Below are 13,712 nucleotides of genomic sequence, written 5' to 3' on the forward strand. Positions count from 1 at the left end.
TGCGGAAGCTATATTTTCAAGATTTTCCCACCGTTATCCGTATCACTCGAGCATGTAATAGCCGCTTGTTTTGCTATCGGTACGTCCTACATAACATGTAGTATGTAGGCTATGTCCTTACTTTGCTGACGAGACCACGAGACCGACGGATATTGCTTAAGGATTCAAATTAGATGTCGTATGAGGTACTTAGGATAGTTTTTAGATTAGGCCTGTTTGTGTGTATTTATTACCTACTAGCTTCCGCCAGCGGCTTCGCCCGCGTGGTGTGGAGATAAAAAGTAGCCTATGTGTTAATCCAGGGTATCACCTGTCTACATACCAAATTTCAATCAAATCGGTCCAGCCGTTTTTGCGTGATTGAATAACAAACATACATCCATACATTCTCACAAACTTTCACATTTATAATATAAGTAGGAAGTAGGAAGTAGGATTTTTTGTGAGAACTTATTTTTTTGGAATTTTTAAATTATTTTTTTGGTTATAATATCTTCGAAGGATACTAGGATTCATGATCATGGGTAATAAGTTCTTTTATTGATACGAGAGAATTCCTTATTGTCATAAGGAAATTACAATATACATATAGGGAGACTACAATTTGAATATAGGTACTTTCAACCCTTTTCATGACATGTATGACCCACCATAGTAAGTTTCCATAAAAAATAATAAGGACGAACTTCGGCATGCACTGTAAATGAGTTTGTTTTGGCATTTTTAGATAAAGGGGGTCATACATGTCACTGGTTGATAGAATATAGAACCTTCGGAAAAGGCCGGAAAGCGAAAATAACTTTTCTTATCACAAATACGCGATTAACGGCCAGTTTTTTCATCAAAAGTTAAAGTTACTACGTTTTTTCAAGGCTAAAGTGACAGCAAAACTAATAGAAAAATTGAATTTGACCGTTACTTTTACTTTAGACATTACTTTGACTTTTGCTTTGGCTTTAACTTTTGATGAAGAAACTGGCTGTAAATCAATTTTCATTAGAATTTTGTTAAATATCGGCTTTAAATGGCGCCAAAGCTTTCAATATATAACTAGAAAATCGAAAACCACTAATTAACATAAATACCTACTCACCAACTCCCAATTCAATTAAACATTAATTGATTCAATCAATTTAATTGAAAAACCTTATTTATGACCGTTTCCTTCAAACGTGGCAAGTGAACGGAAAAATGGTTATTTTACTAGTAAATGGAGGCCGCGAAATTATATACGGCGATAAAATATCATTTAGCACTTAATAATTTTATTTATTTTATTACTTTGCAATAAGTTTTAGATAAATGATGGTTAAAATGACTGCTGGGGATTTGTCATTGGTAAGATATGATCATACTGTATGTAAGGTGTAGACTATATTTTAAACATTCTGTATAATAACTTTTTCAACGTAAATGAGTGATAACTTATTTTAAGCTGCAGAAAAATGTCATCTAGCCTAGATTTTAACCTATAATTTGACTAAAAATGTTTGTTACACAGAAAAATATAGGCCATGCGATCCAGAGTAAATAATAAACATGGATTGATTTAATAAGATAAAATGGCACTAAAATAAATAAATATAAAAAGATACTGGGTTTCAAAACTTTCCATTAAAACACGAAATATCAGGGTATTCAGTTTACTTATTTTAATTTGATCTCTATCGAATCAGCATATAAAGCTTAAACTATATTTTTATTAATTAATTTTATTTTAATACATTAATTAATGTAAATTATCTTTTGTCCACAGATTACTCTTGACAGAGCCACCGAAAATGTCTTCATGACTGTACCCAGTGGGACGAGGTAAGTCTTTAAACTAGAAAAAAATATCGGAAAATATGTTAAAATCTAGGAACAGTTTTTATTTCTCTGTGGCTACTAAGTAAAAGATTGTATGATTAAAAAAAAAATATTAAAAAAACTATAATTGTTTAAAAAAAACTGAATTGAACTGACATTTGTCGTATATAATGCGCTTACTTGTCATAACTCGCCCTTTAATGGCATAAATAAATATGGCCTTACGAATTCAATTAATACCTTTTTCAAACATTATCAGGTGTAAACCAAATTAAACCAAATTAGCATATTTTAGATAAATTATTGCAATGGCTCTCCATAAAACGAAGGCCTTGAATAACCACTGATTTGGGCAACAGATAATATCTCCAAGTTTATTTTTAAACAGACAGATAGACATGTGGAAAATAATGATTACGAAGCCAGCGTAGGTGCATAAGCAATTTTACATACGATAATTTTTGGTGCAATTATTCGTTCACTTAGGTATATTTCTGTAGATTTTTTGTACTTTTTCAGTAAGTGGTTTTAGCTGATCTGTAGGTTTGTTTTTTCGTAAAGGAGCCGTAAGTGGTAGATAAAACAGCAAATTATTTTTTTAACTTAAATTAAATATTGATTTGTTGGGAACATATCGATAAAACCAGCTCATAGGTCCCTCTTTATCGGCGTTATATAAAATAAAAAGATTAATTTATGATATTATTCCAAAAGAATCGATTCCACGAACTCAAACGGGTTAAAGGGTGAGAATGTTTTTTTTTTTTCTTAAATAACTAACTTTATTCTCGTTATACCTTCGATTCAGGTAAAATGAGGACAATAACGTCAAATTTATTGGCAAAGACCGATAACGATTTAGTGCCAATATTGTTAGTTTTGTATTATTTTTGTCTGCGATACCAAAAATCAATATTTTACCTCAATTTATAAAAGGACTTGTTCTAAAAAGGTGAACCAATAATGTGAAACACTGTAGCATACGAATTTGTTTGTTTTTTAAAAGACGAGAAGAAGAGATAAACCCAAATAGCATAAAGTTGAAACAACGATTTCTTTGTAGTAAATATTCCTTAACGCAGTCATATTTGAAGACATCATCTGCCTAGCCTGTTGTGGTTGGCTTCCAATATAACCAGATCCAGCTGAGCACCAGTGTTTTACAAGGAGCGACTGCCTATCTGACCTCCTCAACCCAATCACACTGTTATGCCAATTTTAAAATAAAAATCTGCTATATTTACGATCGTCGCTAACAGTAAAAATCCCGTTTTCCATAACCACTATAAAATAAAAACAGAACAAAGGGTTACGTATCTAGATCAAGTCGCACAGTGCACAAACCGGCGTGACGTGACGGAAAAAAATGTTTATTTATATTTATAAACAGTGGTCAAGTGCGCAACGTGCGTCAAGTTAGGGCAGGGCAGCACTGTGGATGCAAAAACTTGTCTGACTGCCCACTGGGGTGTGTACAGTATGTTTATTAAATAAACAATTGTAAATAAATAAATTTTATTTATTTACAATTGTTGTACATACATATAATAAAGAAAGAAGACAGGAAAGAAAGAATTTACAAAGGTAATGCTTATGTTGTGAGTTTGTTTCTAAAAAGTTTTTTACAGTTTTTTTTTTGTAATATTTTTTTTTATTGAAAAGGTATATCAAGATATAATTTCTCCTTAACGTATTAGTCATTTGACCTTTTTTTATTGACTACCTATTATGTAGTCTGCCAGAAACAGTAAGGAAAATAAAAACCATGCAACTGTGTTGCGACCTTAGTTTTTTTTTCTGTTTAGCTATTATCTAATCACTTCGTCTCTTTTTTATTCTGCTATATTTTTCCTTAAAAAAACGGATTTTTCTCAGTTTTGTACCTACTGCTTTGTTCATCCTTACAAAGAAAAATACACTGTTTTCTTGTTTATATTTCTTCACTAACACCAACTACAGAACTAAACACTGGTGGTTATATTTAAAACAACCTGTATCCCCACTTGATTGAGAGGTCGTCGCGTATATTGTACTAGTGCGCCGGCGCAAATTACTCGGAGCAGTTTAACTAGGCCTGTTGTACTCAAATTGTGCATCTTTCATCTTTTGCGGCCTACAATCAGATGGGTCGGCTGACTTTTTAATTGGCTTTGAAAAGGGGTCTTGTGTTTCTGCGTAAAACTGCATTTTGCTTGAATTTGTAAGTCATTGCAATATGTTAAAAATAAACTAGGTACCAACATAAATAACAACAGAATTATTTATTCTGAATAAAAAAATATATTTTTGTTAAAATTACAGATGTATAACATTTTTACATACATTTTTTTTTTACAAAAAGTATAAAACAGAATTCCGTATTAACCTATCATAATTATGAAACAACATAGTTCTATGGCTTCTAAGACTGACAAATACTATGCTGACAACCGCACTGCCGTGCTACCGAAAAAGGGCACAACTAACATTTTTTGTCAAAATGAGTTATATACATATTCGGAATCAGGAAAAAAAGGCCTATCTGCCTGATTTTTTGTGGATTTTTAGCTGCAATATAAACAGAGATAGCATAAGCTTAAAGGGCACAACTACATCACTTTTTAAGTTTTATTACAATAAAAAGGCATATTGTATGATGTGACTTTTATTTTACCTTTTTACTATCGATATATTTAATGGAACGAATATTTTGGCAATTAATGTAGAAAGAAAAGTCACAACTGGCAGTTATGCCCTTTCTATTTACCCCTACGCTAATAAATGTTATATAAAAAAGGCACATCGGCGTTATGAATTCATTCTAATATTTTCTGCACCTATATATTCATTTTAAAAAATTACAATGAAAAGACACAATTAAGAAAATATGCCTTTTCATCGTAAATTTTACTAAAAATTTAACATTGAAAAGGCATATTTGGTTATATGTGCCTTTTCAACATAATATTGCTCCTTTCTTGTTATTTTTTATGTTAAGTTAAAAAGAATTATACTAATTATTAAATATATCCATTTAAATTAAAGTATATTATTGCTATCGTTGTGTACATACCAAAAAAAACACATTTTTTTACATTTTAACAATTTCGAAAAACACATTTTAAACGTGTTTTTTTTAACAAAATTCAAAAAATATTTTAAACTCGATTTTCTCAACATTTGTAAAATGTTAGTTGTGCCTTTCTTAATAACGACGGCAGCGCATCAAACATGACATAATCGCGAAAATGTATGTTTACATACATAGCGATCAAACTAAGAACCTCCTTTTTGAAGTCGGTTGATAAATAAAAATAGATAGCAATAATTCACATTTTATTATTGACCCGAATTTAAAACATGTAAGTGTACTAGAGAATCCGCATTGCCTAGCAACGGTATAAAGCAATGGGATTGCAATTAAGAAAATAGCAACTAATGATTGTTAATCAGAGATTTATTGCAATGTTCTAAGTAATTAGCGAAGCAAGGTTGCATTCAATGTCAAACGATTGTCCTGTCTTTTACAGAAAATCCTATTCTTTGTACCTACTTGATTATTCAGTTATTGAGAGAATTTAGTACCTTATTTGGTTGGGATAAATTAGTCTTACTGTGGCGTATGTTTGTTAAATCTATACTAATATGGTTTTGCTGAAGAGTTTGTTTGTTTGTATGCCTGGACGCAATTTTCTCAGGAACTACTTGTCCAATTTGAATTATTTATTCCCTTAGGTGAGTATCTTTATCCCATATTCTCATCATCACCATCCTTCGAGCCTTTTCCCAACTAAGTTGGGGTCGACTTCCAGTCTAACAGGATGCAGCTAAGTACCAGTGTTTTACAAGGAGCGACTGCCTATCTGACCTCTTCAACCAGTTACCCGGGCAAAACCGTTTGGTTAGACTGGTGTCAGACTTACTGGCTTCTGACTACCCGTAACGACTGCCAAGGATATTCAATGACAGCCGGGACCTATAGTTTAACATTCCATCTGAAACACAGTCATTGGTGTCTAAGATATACTTTGAATATAGGGGGAAGTCCCTCAGTGACGGACACCTAAGGTTATTTATAAATAAAACAAAAAACAGTTAAAGAAATGTTTATTAAATTATGATTTATATAAGATAATAAAGTTAGAAATCAAATTAAATTAACAAAAATTCAACCCCTGCTAAAAACTAATTAATACTATCAATCAAACTTTGGTAACAAAAAATGTAATTTTGAAAAGTGGCACCTAGTACCGGACGGCTATTTGTGCCATACCCCTATCACCGGAAATTTCAAATTAACCAGCATCGACCACATGTATAGCCATCTTCTCACTCTAGAATGTCTTCACATGCTTCATGTATCCACCTACGACAGGATGAGCACTGGATCAGGTCTTTTGACATAAGCTTATCAATAGCAGCTTGTAAGCTCTGTGGCTCGCAGGATCCTTTCTTTTTCTTCTCTTCCATTTTAATTATATTATTTCTTCTATAATTTAAAACAAAATTAAGTAATTAGAATAAATGACGTAAATTCTCACAAAAAATATTCATGTGTTTACTGTCCGGCGCTAAGGGACGACTTAGTGTCCGGCGCTTAGGGACAGACATTTTCGTTCATTAGGTGGTACCCAGTAAAATTGATTAAAAGATCTAATAATATTCTACCATTTTACGGATAACAATCAAGTATTACTTTTATCTTTGAATACCACTCAAATGTAAATGCATCAATATACTAGAATTACTTACATTGATATTTAGCTGTCGCAGTGATTTCGCACCTAAACCAGCTAACGGTTGCTCCTGCCGTGGCCGTGTGCATCACAGGTGAGGTGCGGCGCGTGATCCTGTACCTGTGTGCCCCCCGCGCCCCTTTCACTTGTATTTTGAATCGAATAGATTTATACACGCTTAAATGATACGAGTGTCCGGCGCTATGTGCCGCCCGGCGTTACGGGACTTCCCCCTACATCCCATGCTCTCACCATTGCGTAAAACTTCAACAATATCCACGATAGGAAAACTAGTATAACACAATTAAGTCGGAGAGCCCACAGCTCAATACAGCAGGTGTCTATAACAACATCGATTATGTTCAAGCTATTAATATAATTGGCACAAACAGCTGTTTGTATGTCTGCATTGTTAATTTTGTTGTCAGCAGTCTAGAACTGCATTTATTTAAAACTAAACTGCGTTTGTTGTTGTTTCGTCATATTGTACCTTTATTATGAAGAAATAATCAATTCAAAAAGTTAAAGAAGACCACAGAAAGATCCTGCAAAATAGAGAAAAGAAAATTCCTATTTAAATCGGTTCATCCGTTTGCTATCTTCGATGCCAAAGACAGACGTACAAATGTTGTCCATTTGTACGTCTAAGCTAAGATTTTAGAGACCATTTAGATAGGTAGGTAGGTAGGTACATTTTAATCAATTTGAGAAAAACAACTCACAACTTCCGAATTTATGTTTTAAATTGAAGTTGGTCATCGACAGCTAAAAGGCATTAAGAGCAACTACATTGTAACAAAACCAATAAAAACTTTAATGCATATATCGATATAAATTACTGCCGATATTTTACGACATAAGACACACATCCTACTTATATTATAAATGTGAAAGTTTGTGAGAATGTATGGATGTATGTTTTTTATTCAATCACGCAAAAACGGTTGGACCGATTTGATTGAAATTTGGTATGTAGATAGGTGATACCCTGGATTAACACATAGGCTACTTTTTACCAACACACCACGCGGGCGAAGCCGCTGGCAGAAGCTATTAGTATCGTATAAAGTGTGACTTTTATATGCTATTACAAATATTAGTATGACAAGACATTAAATTCAGATTTATGATGAATCCTTCACATTATACCTCATATGTGATTATGATTAGGTACCTACCAACTTTTTACAGAATTTTTCAAAATCAAAAATATGTTAAACATTGTTTCCTAAAAAAAAGTAATTGAGAACCTCCTCCTTTTTTTGAAAGTCGGTTAAAAATTATGCACCATACCTCATAATTAAAATTATTTATCATATTTACTTTATGTCAGTCAAATATGTAGGTACGTATGCTCCGTTACACGGTAACAATTCGCATTTAACCAACTTTTTTTACTATCTTTATCGTTGCATCAAAGCAATGCAATAAACGATAATAAATCGTTTATTGCATGCATCAATCACTAAGTAATTCCTGCTTTCATACACTTTTTAATGGCGGCATTCCGTGTAATACTGTCATGATGACAGTTCCGATAGGAGCCGCCATTTTGTTTTTACGTTTTCAAATTGCTTAGCAGCTTAACTTTAGTGTTGATTGTCTTATAGGCAATTTATCATTGACTACATTGGCCTGATAATGTCTTTAATGTAGGGGAAAGTAATGCATTGATCACCAGTTAATCATACGGTAAGAAAGAATGTTACTTGTGAGGTGACGGCATATAGAAGAGTATGGAAGGAGAAAACATGCTGCGCCAACCCCAAATAAAATTGGGATAAGGGCAGGAGGATGATGACCAGTTAATCAGAGCTGGTAGTCAATTTCAGATTTTTTCAGAGGTGAAAAGAAAAGTAGGTATGACTTTTGAAATAAGGACCAACTTTTTTACTAGAACCAGTGCAGCATTTTTTTTATTTCGTTTACGAAATAAACGTAATACAAATATTTTAAGGAGAAGTGAGGACCTCCTCCTTTTTCGGTAGTCGGTTAAACACCTACTACTACTGACACCTATTATTTTATCCGACTTCAATAAAAGAGGGCATCAATTCGGATATGGCTTTGAAAATATTAGTCACGCAGTTGTTCAAGTATCCATCCAAGGTTTGCAACTATAACGATAAATAAATTAAAATATCTTTCAAACAGTACTCTACTTAAATGCACAGCTATTAGAGACACGTAAGAATAATTAAGCGTGGTTTATTATTATTGACAGGCCACTAAATTATCGGTAGGAAACACATGTCAACTGCGTTCTGCGCCTTAAATTATACCCTGCGCTAACGCAGATCTGAAGACACCATACAAATGGTAAAAAGAAGGCTAAAATAAAACTTATTCTGGCTTCCGTTAGCGGTTTCACCCCCATCGCAAACAAACAAACTCTTCCATTTTTTATATTAGAAAGTGTAGATAAAGCTGAAGGGTTTGTTCATTTGAACACGCTAATCTCAAGAATTACTAGACTGAAATGCAAATTTTCAGTGTCAGATAGCCCATTAATCAAGAAAGGCTTTTTATCTGGGTGGGTAGGGTAGATCTCCCGGGACGAAGGTCAAACCGCTGGCGAAAGCTAGTGAGCTATAAAATGGTACAAAATGGGTTTTCTGTCAAAGTATTTTCTTCTTGTATATTTATTACCTCTATTAAGTGTTTGTAGGTTTGTTGAAATAAATGCTGTCGGTACATTTCCTTGAGCCGACGGCCGGTGTGGTCGAGTCAAAGTAAGATCTCTTTCAGTTTATGATTAAACATAAATAGTACGATTACAGGCTAGATTGTAATAACCAGCAGTTTTTAGATGTTTTACCGGCGTCCCGAACGAACTACATACGTACCAGGATAATACCCTATGAGTCTTGCAAACAACGTAACTTTATATTGGTCAAGGAATTTTCATAATAGTTTCAGTTTACAACCTTTATTTCTGACTTTACTTAAAAATGTTTATTTACGAGACAGTAAAAGGGAAATAAATCAAAACAATATGGCTATAAATATCAGACAAAATATCCGTCAGAGTTTTCGTCCGTGTCCCATGGGAACTACTCTACATACTCGGATTAGAAGTAGCTTATTAGTTTTAGTGTTATGCTGTCCTCTATAATTTTCTATAAATGACCTATCTAACACTGAAAAATATCAAATCAGACCAGTAGCTCCTGAGATTAGCGCTTTCAAACAAAATCTTCATCTTTATAATATTATCACAGACTCAAACGTTTAAGTTACTAAGACTTGTCACTAAGTACATACAACAGGATATACTACACTCTAATAGCTACACATACATTTCCTCATGGTGCAACTCCCACTAATTACGTCTAACGGGCTTTACTTCATTAAATAGTTTATTAATCTGATTGCAACTTATAGACAGGATGTTCCTATCTAAATTAAATTTAATATAACATCTACGTTCTACAGTTATTTGGTTTAATTTATGTTTGATATAAGTACTGGTGTGATTATTGCTAATTATTTTATGTAATTAGTTGTGCAGTTTATTTTTGACGGTATAGAACGGTAAGTAAAAGAGATGGTGCGAAAATCAGGTACTTAAAAATATACAGTCGTTAGTAGTCTAAGTTTATTATTTGCATAATTAACTTACGCAGAGATAGTGGACAAGGGTTCATGTTGTTCAACATTGCAGTTCAGAATGGCAAGTTAGATTTTCAAACTTTATTATTATATACAGAAGTTAATCAACACTATAGTTAGGCCTGTAAGTTTAAAAAGAGAGTGATAACTTACTTAGCAAATTAAAATACCCGCTGAGGAATATAATAAAAGTAGGTATGTACCTTAAATTTGTTTAAGTTTGTTTCGCGAGAAGTACCCATACATATTTTGATGTGTATAATTGTTTTTTTCTCATCCGGATAAAAAGGAGTCTACTAAGGGAGACCTTTTTAACACTATCTGCGTAGATACCCAAATTAGTTCGGAAAACCGGACAGACATGCTGAGTTACTTTGTATTTAGTAAGACTGTATATCTCACTTGTTTATATTCATATTCTTTATTTGCATTCCTTTTAATATGCTGTCAAGGTACGAATATAGTAAATATACATAAAACCTTTTCATATCGTTATGGCTTTATTTTTATTGGTAGTTCCATTTAATTTATAGCGTAATAACAATTTCGTACTACACTTAATATCATTTGCAGGTGTCAATCCGTTTTTATTATATTTCTTTTTAATGACTTAATTATTTTGAAAGAAGCCAGACACATATAAATATAATACGTACTTATGAATATGAAGCTCATGAAGGTTATTATGGATCTCAATGTAATATACTTAAGATATCGCTTAGAATCTAAGGGTGCGTCCACATCTGGCGAATGCGCCGCGAATGCGCAGCACGCGAGCCGATCGCGAGCTGTCCGCGAGCTGCGCGCGTGCATTTTTGTTCGTGCGCCGCTTCTGCGCCGCCCGCGCGCAGCTCGCGCGCGACCTAAGCGCCGCACGCGAGCGGCGCGCAGGCGGCGCGCGACGTCTGACATCTTCGATAGTACTGAGCCAATATACGGAACTGTAAGGGCGAGAACTGATTGCGCGCAGATCGCGCGCCGCTCGCGCGCTCTATACGAGCCTTGCGTGAGTTGCGCTAAAGAGGCGCACCGAACTATTGCAGTGACTGCACGCGCGCAGCTCGCGGACAGCTCGCGATCGGCTCGCGTGCTGCGCATTCGCGGCGCATTCGCCAGATGTGGACGCACCCTAAGCCTTAGACTAAGATGTAGGAGTAGGAGTAACTTAAGTAACATTTAAGTAACAAGAGGAGAGTGAGACAGGACGTGGGCTACTTTTTATCCGAGTACGGGAATTAGTTACCTCGGTATGAAGGCCTACGGAGAACAGCTTGTAGGTTTTTGGGAAAGTAATATTTATTTATTTATTTTAAATTCGTTAATAAAAATTCTTGGCATATCAGTAACCCTAAAATTGTCAGCAGCTGTACGAAATACCACATTTAGTACTAAATGAACAACGGTACAAAATATTCTTTCTTTACTAAATATTACTTGTGCGCAGATGATCCTGCGCATGTCCGCCATTTTGAAATTTCTCCATATTTTTTTATGAAACAGCTGCTTTAATTCAACATTTACTTATGAAACATGTACATTTTAAGAACTAAGTACCTACTAAGTTAAATAAATTGGTATACACAAGATTTTAGGTTTTAATTAATAAACATATCAGTTTACAGCTCTTTTGAGGAAGGTGAACTAGATAGTGTTAATTATAAATAATTTTAGCACTCATTAGTACAATGAATCAGCAATTTTTTATGGGCAATCACATCTTTATCTCTTGAGATAGGTACCAAAAGTATAACAATAATAATTAAATTAGATTTGTAGGTATACTAATTGATAAATTAGCAATGACATTCATGGCCGAAATAGCTCAGTTGGGAGAGCGTTAGACTGAAGATCTAAAGGTCCCCGGTTCAATCCCGGGTTTCGGCAACTCTTTTTGTCACAATAAAAAATGTTAGTAATTTGGAAATAGTTGCATGTTAATCACGGTCATATAATAAATTATTATTATACTCCCACAATGAATGGTCGTCAGGCATCACTTTCTGTCGCTATTGAAACCGATGTCTTGTATTATAGTTCGGCCATTCAGAGAATGCGTTCCTGACACGTCGCGATTGAACTGACGACGTAGGTAATAACATTCATTGATTATTGATATAATAATGTTGTTTTAATGCTCCTCAATTGTTAAAACGGTAAACAACCAGCAAAAATATTTTTATCGTAACTGCAACGCCATTGCAAAGTTACGTCGTCAGTTCAATCGCGACGTGTCAGGAACGCATTCTCTGAATGGCCGAACTATAATTAATTTGTAGCAGTAAATTGATAAAATATTCGTCAAAATCATTCTTGTATGTTGATGATATTCCCATAGTAGTCTGTTTGTTGAAAAATAATATTTACTGCATTACATGTAGATGTTGTAACAAAATATCGAGTTGTCCAATCCTAGGTAATTTATTAAAATAATATTACTCACCTAGTCACGAACGAAGGTAAAAAAAAAACATTTTCCCATAGTTAAAATGAACCGTTAAAAGTTCCCACCCTCTCACTGAGTAATTAAAACTACCCCTCCTTAGAGCGATAACCGTCTAACTTAAGTTACGTTTTTCATACATAAACTAGTGGCCAGCGATACGTGCTTCACTACGTAGGTATAAAGTCCACCATTTTGTTAAATGAAAATCCACTCGACCGATTTTGTGCAAACTTGATATCAACCATCTACTAAATAGTCCGTACAGGGGGCCGATTCTTCTAATTTTACTTAAGCAACACACGATTCACGTTTGACTGCGATCCAATCCCGACTCGATTACGATTGAAATGTTTGTGGCATTCCGCTATTTTTTCTTTGAAATAAACGTTTTTATCCTTTTCTGTCATTCAATAATTAATCATTTCGTCTGCAAATGATTAACTATTGCAATATGATTGTAGAGCAAACTACCGTATAGATCAAAATCACTAAAATAGCAGACCAATCGCAAACCAATCGAATGTCGTTAGAATACGATTGATCTTATATTAGTAGCAGAATGCCCGATATGGTTAAAACTGCTATTGCGATCATATTGCGATTCGATTTCTATTCGATTTTGACATTATTAACTTAGAAGAATCGGGCCCCAGAGCATAAACATTTGGTTCAGAGAGGTGAGCCCGTTCTTGAGTTATAAAATTACAAAGAAAAGTGACATTAATTTTTATATACATAGAAATAAACTCCGTTCCCCGTGGTTCCACCCGGGTGTCAAAGGAACTTTTTCCCGCATCCGGGTAAAAAATAGGCTAGGGTCCTTTGTCAAGCTTTAGACTATCTGCATACCAAAATTTTGGCATGAAAAGACTACAAACTGACAGTGTTACTTTCTAATTTCTAGACACACGGCAGTGTGTCCGCCAAGTTCGAGCAAAAAAAAAGAGACACACCGGCCGTGGGTTATATTACACGAACCATTTCGGGCCAAATTCGACCCCCCTGTAACTCAAAATCTATTTTATTTACGCATATCAAATTTCTAGTATCTGTTGAGACCCCCTCACTTATCTAAAATACAAAATTTCATTAATATACCTATTGTAGGTCTTGAGATATTGACGTCAGAAAAT

The 13,712-nt window shown here is 34.2% G+C and overlaps 1 protein-coding gene and 1 non-coding gene across 3 annotated transcripts in view; both read left to right on the top strand.

The window, feature by feature from the left end:
- Positions 1–13,712, top strand: part of LOC124635651 (ras association domain-containing protein 10) — a 142,452-nt gene that overhangs the window by 109,266 nt on the left and 19,474 nt on the right. For both annotated transcript variants that reach the window (XM_047171588.1, XM_047171587.1), the window contains one exon: positions 1,757–1,812. The gene's annotated coding sequence lies outside the window, so the exon portion shown is untranslated. The remainder of the gene's footprint in view (positions 1–1,756; positions 1,813–13,712) is intronic.
- Trnaf-gaa lies at positions 11,948–12,020 on the top strand. The gene has a single exon. It is a non-coding gene; the product is annotated as a tRNA-Phe (tRNA).

This window comes from Helicoverpa zea, chromosome 13 (genome assembly GCF_022581195.2).
Source record: "Helicoverpa zea isolate HzStark_Cry1AcR chromosome 13, ilHelZeax1.1, whole genome shotgun sequence".
Lineage (NCBI taxonomy): Eukaryota > Metazoa > Arthropoda > Insecta > Lepidoptera > Noctuidae > Helicoverpa > Helicoverpa zea.